At 42.0% G+C, this 7,039-nt stretch overlaps 1 pseudogene; it reads right to left on the bottom strand.

Annotated features, from left to right (window-relative positions):
• Nucleotides 1-3,407: 3,407 nt before the first annotated feature.
• Nucleotides 3,408-5,609, bottom strand: LOC103349129 (short transient receptor potential channel 4-associated protein pseudogene; annotated as a pseudogene).
• Between the last annotated feature and the right edge of the window lie 1,430 nt (nucleotides 5,610-7,039).

Below are 7,039 nucleotides of genomic sequence, written 5' to 3'. Positions count from 1 at the left end.
GCAGTGGAGGATGGCCCAAGTGCTTGGGTCCCTGCACCCGCATGGGAGACCAGGAGGAAGCACCTGGCTCCTGGCTTCAGATCGACGCAGCGCTAGCTGTGGCGGTCATTGGGAGGAGTGAACCAATAGAAGGAAGACCTTTCTCTCTGTCTCTCTCACACTGTCTATAACTCTCTCTCTGTCTCTCTCTCTCTCTCTCACTGTCTAACTCTGCCTTTCAAACATAATAATAATAATAAATAAATTGTTTAAAAAGAAAATAAAGATGAGATGGGGGTACAGTTTAGACTTTAAAAAGAATATATCATTTTTGTATTTGTTAGGGTTTTTTTTTTTTACTAAAATGATCTTTGCAGTAAGTAATATTGCAGAGAAATCATTTGATTTTTTTCTACTACTTATGACAATGAAGAAAAATCGAATCTTAAAGATTAAAATACATGGAAAAAGTAAGGGCTTTTAGCAATTTAGAGAACAAATGAAAAACTAATTCTTGCTAAAATTGGAAAAGTAAAAAAAATGAGTACCACTAAAATTAATTAATAATGGAATTAATACATTATTTATGGAAATATCTTTAATGATTTACATAAGACATGCTTATTGTTTGCATCTCATTTTTAATTCTACGTTTAGAAAACTCATAATAACTTCTTATTAGCATTCATAATTTAATTTGTCTTAGCTTCAGACAAGGAAAATGAATTTCTTAAATGTGCAGACTCCAGTGGGGTAGTTTCTGACCAGAAATCTCTTCACTGCTGCAAACAGGAATTGAAGTGTCTTTCCTCTCTACTTGTGGTGCTCACTTCTTCTAAAGCCTTTAAATCTTTCCAAGCATAGGAAAAAGGCTGGGGAAAGCCTACAGGATTTCTGGGTCATTATAGACTCAGATTTATTGTATACCATTTCCACAGCATTGCATTGGAATCTTGGATGAACTTGATATTGGTAAAATCCAGAGTGTATTGCTAGTGCCTTCGTAACTGCATTCACTCTCAACACTTGAATGAAAAAAAAAAAAAAAATTGTTTTCCTATGTTGCCTGAAATTTTAAGTGTATATGACTAAATGGAAGCCTTTTCAAGAAGAGAAGAGATATGGACAGCCTCACTATTGCCAAGGAAAATTATAAGAAGGAGGAAGGAAAAGATAAAGGAGTTATAAATGTCATAATTTCTGCTTCCTAACTCTCCCTCTGTCAAGCATAGCTTAACCTTGAAAAGGGATATAATGCATTCCAAATAAATCTAAGTAAAATTAGAAGAAGGAATGAATTGAATGTGATTTTGAAGAGACCTAATTACATTTCATAATAAGACCTATTACAGCTAATAATTCTTAGAGAATTATTGTGTGTACCTCAGTCCAGTGAGAAGCAGACTGGTGACAAATACAGTCTTAAAGAGTTCATGAAATATGGAATTAAAGCATATTATTATCTTGCTACAATAATTTTGAAATTTATGTTTATATTTTTCATTATGCATGTTTTCCATGAATTTTTGACAATCTCTTCATGTGTGGATTTCAGTAAATTTCACCTTGTAAGTTTAAATTTATTCCTTTATTTTTTAAAAAAGATTTATTTATTTATTTGAAGGGCAAAGCTACAGACAGAAAGAGAGAAAGAGGAGGAGGGTGGTAGGATTTTTTAATTTTTATTTTTCAGTTGAGAGACAACCACACACACCACCCTGCCACATAAACACACACACACACACACACACACACACACCTGGAGGTCATGATCTTTCTGCTGGTTCATTCCCCAACTCCTCAAAAAAGGCAGAAGAGATGGGCCAGGCAGAAGCTCAATGCCAGGAACTCATCCCAGGTCTCCCACACGGGTGGAAGAACTCAGGTGTGTGGGTCGTCACTGGTGCCTCCCAGAGTCTGTATTGTCAGGAACCTGAAGCCAAGAGCCAGGCTTGAGAATTGAACCTGGATATTCTGAAATCGATGCAAGCGTCTTAACCACCAGGCCAAACACTGTCCCTCCTGACCCCCGAGATAGTTATTGTATTGTAGAAGTACAACTTCTGATTAATTAAATTGTTGACTAAATTTCTTGTCTGTACCCTGTAATGTGTCTAAAATGCAACATCAGGTTATCCAAATTATTGGATAGAAACCACATTAGTTTTAAAAGGCATCTGTGTAACAGTCATATGCAGTATTTGCAGTAATGGGAAAGATCAAAGTGGTACATAGTATTCTGCCCTACACATATGCAAAACAGTCAATTTAGTTTATATAATGGAAAACAGGTTGCCAAATACATAACACTTGCCCATCTGTTCCAACACTTAATGTGGAGTTTTATCTCGCAGATAGATAAATCTGAGCAATTTTAAGTACTTCAATTCTAAAGGCTTATCCTTTATTTAAATGAATCTATATTAAGGTAATAGTATTTAAAGATTTTTATTTTTTTTAAAAGAAAATTCTTTCTTGGCCTGCTAAGTGATATGCTAGCTAACATCTTCTTGATCTATTTTACTGTTGCAAATAGGTGTTAACCCATAAATATCTTAAGACAGTAAGAGCAAAGTCACTATTTTAAAAAATTCTAGTGTAAGAATTACTTCATGTGCAACATCCCACTGCTGCCTCACTATTCAACGACATACATATCCCCATGTTTGAAAAACTGTATGTCCTAATTCCCCTGCATTTGATATGTTTTGGATTATGGTTTTCAAAGTCAGATTATTATATCTATTACACTTCCTCTTGCAAAGTCTAATGATAATGGCTATAAATGTATTTATTACTTTACTCAGAAATTTTTGGAAAACCTGTAAGTGGCAAGCCAGGAAGTGATAGTTATATTATTCAACAACAATTTTTTTAGTCATTTAAAATAAAGTTCTTTAATAGTCTCCATTTGATTAGTCTGTTTGCTGTTAATAAATTGGTAACACAAAGAGGGGCTGCGGGTGGTCTCCCAGCTAGGCTCCTGTGTCTAGGCTCAGGCAGGAGATGCTGCCCAAATTAGGAGTGGGGCAGGCACAGCCACCCCAATGCCCCAGAGGAGGGAGAGAAACCCCCTCCCACTTCTCCAGGAACCCCCTGAGATGAACACAGCCACCCAAGAGCAAACAGAACCAGAGGAACTAAAGGAAGACAAGGAATGGGCAGTTTTGGGGAGGACAGGGTTCTTTTGCCTGAGCCCGAGGCCAGGGACAAGAGAGACTTGGTTCACTGGTGGAGGAGACACACGCCATCCCTCCACACCCCAGGACCTACAGCCAAGAGATGGACAGCTCAGACACAGCTGTTTTTAAACTTTCCTGACCTCCACATGGGCCCCGCCCCTGTGGGAAGTGTAAGCATGGTGCCCTTGTTCTCTTCTGGGTATCTTGAGGAAACTGAGGCTCCTCAGTGACCTTGGGCCTTCAAACCTAGGGCCAAGGTCTTCTAAGATGCTCCCTCGCACCACAGCTGTGCCTGAAGACCTGGGGCAGGCAGAGAGCAGCAGAGAAGTGCAGCAGGCTGTGGGAGTTGTTGCATAGGAAGCCAGGCTATTTCTTGCTGTGCTCCATCCACTGTAGCAGCCAAAGGCACGGGGCAGCCGCTCTTTCCTCTGTGCCAGTGTGGGGATCCCCAGGCTGGTGTCAACATAGATGAATTTCTCCTGGGTCAGCATCAGCACATGGAGGAGGTTGATGACGCAGAAGAGGACAGACCTCTGCATGGGACCTGAGATATGTAGGCTGGCAGGCGGCACTTGGACAAGACCTCGGCCACTGCCATGTCCACCTGGTTTTCGAATCAGTTCAGTGACAGAGTGACAGAGCACCCCAGCATGCTGATCCACCACAGAGCTGTTGATCAGGAACAACTGGAACTTTGCATCAGTGTTGATGTATTTATTGAATCTGCTGAATGCCTCAGCGTCAACCTTCATCAGCTCACCCAGGAGATAAAAGTTCCTCTGGAGCACATCCCTTGTCTTTCACTTGCTGTCCACGATGCAGTGCAGGACAGGCTGCAGCAGTACCATCTGCTCCGCACAGGAGGTGGGCTCCTGTAGGAAACTCTGCAGCCTGGCCTTGCCAAAACCTGCAGAGTGACTCAGCAGAATCCCTCTGCATGACCTGCAGCAGCCGAGTTAATAAGGCCCTCTTGCCATCACACACCCAACTCCTGTCAGTATTGAGAACGTCTTCCACCTAGGGGATGTTGGCCTTGAGAGAACTGACACTGAGTTCTATTAGCTCCCAGTTAAGAAGCAGACACTTGGGGCCAGTGCTGTGGCACATGTAAGCGCCAGGGATGCTCTACTTCTGATCCAGCTCTCTGTTCCAGCCTGGGAAAGCAGTAGAAGACGGCCCAAGTCCCTGGACCCCCGCACCCACATGCGAGACCTGGAAGAATCTCCTGATTCTTGGCTTCAGATCATCATAGACTCCGCCCTTGCAGCCATCTGGGGAGTGAACCAGCAGATGGAAGACCCCCCCCCCCCGCCTGTCTGTAACTCTGCCTTTCAAATCAATCAATCAATCAATCAATTAAAAAAAAGCAGATACTTGTTCTCGTGGTGATTGCTAACACTCTGAAGAAGCCTCAGAAACTATCTTCAAGGTGATGTCTGGGGTTAGTCACAGTTCTTGTTGTGACCATGGAAAAAAAGGGCAGATGTGGGGCCAATGCTGTGGTGCAGCGGGTTAAAGCCCTGGCCTGAAGCACCGGCATCCCATGTGGGCACTGGGTCTAGTCCAACTGCTCCTCTTCTGATCCAGCTCTCTGCTGTGGCCTGGGAAATCTGTAGAAGATGTCTCAAGTCCTTGGGCTCCTGCACCTGCATGGGGGACCCGGAAGAAGCTCTGGCTCCTGGCTCCTGGCTTCAGATCAGCGCAGCTCGGGCCGCTGGGGCCATCTAGGGAGTGAACCAGAGAATGGAGGACCTCACTGTCTCTACCTCTCTCTGTAACTCTGTGTTTCAAATAAATAAAATAAATCTTAAAAAAGGGCAAATGCTGAATGCTGAATGCTTCCTACAAACCAGCTTGTCAAACACATTGAGTCCAGGATCAGCTTGAACTCTGCGATCATTCTGGGAGCCTGATTTTGCTGACACACCAAGAGCAGCACCCAGAGGACGTAGGGTACTTTTAGTTTGTGCATGATCTCGAGGGTATCTTTATTGACTGGGGCAAGTGAGTCCTAGCTGAAGTGTGAGGCAGGCCATTGTCCTCAGAAGGCCTTGGAGGAGGGAACACAGGGGAGACTTGATTGTGCTCAGATTCCACCTTGGCTACCCGCCCGGGGACGTCTAGCACCTAAAGCATTGTCCACCCATGTGTACACTCCTCCAACTCCTGCAGGAAGCTGCCTGTGCCTGTTGACTCTGATGCTTTTTGAGTCCTTAGTTTGCAGCCCTGCTCAACAAAGCCAGGGATATTGAGAAGGGACGCTTGGTTGATTTGAGCTACAGAAGGCTCCAAGCTCAAGATCTTCTGCTGAGTAGTTTTGGCAGGAAGCGTTTGCTTGTCACCATTCCCTGTATCCATCCCTGAGACAGTGACGGTCGGAATCTTTGCATTGTGCTTCAATGAGACTTTCCCGACGGAGAGAGAGAAACAATCCAAATGCAGTGGCATTCTTCAACAGCTGCCTAAGCTGTGGGCAACCAGCCACCTTCACAGTGACTTTACTGAGTGCTAAAACATCCTCAGGAAAATGTCTCCTCTTCTATCCACGGAGCTCACGGCACTTGTTACTGAAGATGTGAAACATACTCAAGAAGCCACTTACCCAAACGCTTCTATTTTTCATTTGTTTGGAGGTGTGGATCTCTTGTAGAAATTCGTCTGAGGCCTACAATCTCTATCTGGTAACAGAAACTGAAAATAAGTGATGGAATGTCCAAGACTGCTGGAACATCCTGTATAATACTTACGTCTGCATGGAAGGATTCTCAAAAATGTTCAGCAGACAAGAATGACTTTGTGATTTTCCTGTTTATGCTGACGACGAGTAAGAAGACGTTCTTACAAACAGCAACCTTCATTGAGGATAATTTGGGTGATAAAAGGAAATTATCTGACTAGATGAAGTCTACTAAAATAGCAACGAATAAGATATCTACAACGTAGTTGTAACTATAAACAATGATTAAAAGAGAATTGTTTGATTTGTAATATGGGTTCATAATTACATTTGAAAAACTAAGCAAGGTTTCCTTGTCTTTGTGTGTGTGCACACACGTGCACATTTGTTTGTGATTGCAATTTGAGAACTCTTGTAAAAAAAACAAGATAAACCTGAGATAATGGCAGTTTCACTCTTCACTAGTTAGAATTTCAGGAGGAAGTCACAATGAGTGTCTGAGCTATGCACAGTGTAAATTGAATTATCTGATATATTCTCTTTCCTCTGAATAGAGCCTAATGTATGATGATTATAAGTGCCTCTTATTTCCCCTCCTTCCCCCAGAGCTGAACTAGATGCAAACAAACACAATGAATCAGGCTATGAAACATGCTTGGCGAACCTCCCAAAACAGAATTAAGTAGAAGGAATTTTAATAATGGAAAGCTGTCCACTTCGAATTCGACTTTGAAGAAGCTGTGAACATTGAGTTGGATCTTATGAACTAATGTAAAAATGCTGATCAATGTCCATGGGTTCAAAAATTTCAATAATTTGTCTCATATATATGTATATATATATATATATATATATATAAATGTAGAGAGAGAGAGATAGAGAGAGAGAGAGAGAGAGTGTCAAGTGAAGATAATTTGAAGTGCAAAATGACTGGGCTTAACAAGGCATTTTAAATAAAATTACCTAAATTTCATTATTGTTTTATTTCTATTTTCACTTGGGATGTCTACTTCATACCCACTTCTCCATTATGCAAACACTGAATGCTTTAGGTGGATGTAGTTCGACAGAGAAGTCAGGCTTGGCTAAGGAATTTATGAAAGTACAGGTTGGTTAGTCCGCTGCATCAGTCATTCCACACTTCTTGTCTTTTATCTCAGAGAGAAAGGAGTGTCTTGTTTTCCACCTTACTGGTTGACTA

The sequence above is a fragment of the Oryctolagus cuniculus genome, chromosome 9 (genome assembly GCF_964237555.1).
Source record: "Oryctolagus cuniculus chromosome 9, mOryCun1.1, whole genome shotgun sequence".
Lineage (NCBI taxonomy): Eukaryota > Metazoa > Chordata > Mammalia > Lagomorpha > Leporidae > Oryctolagus > Oryctolagus cuniculus.
This window is presented reverse-complemented; position numbering and strand designations above follow the sequence as displayed.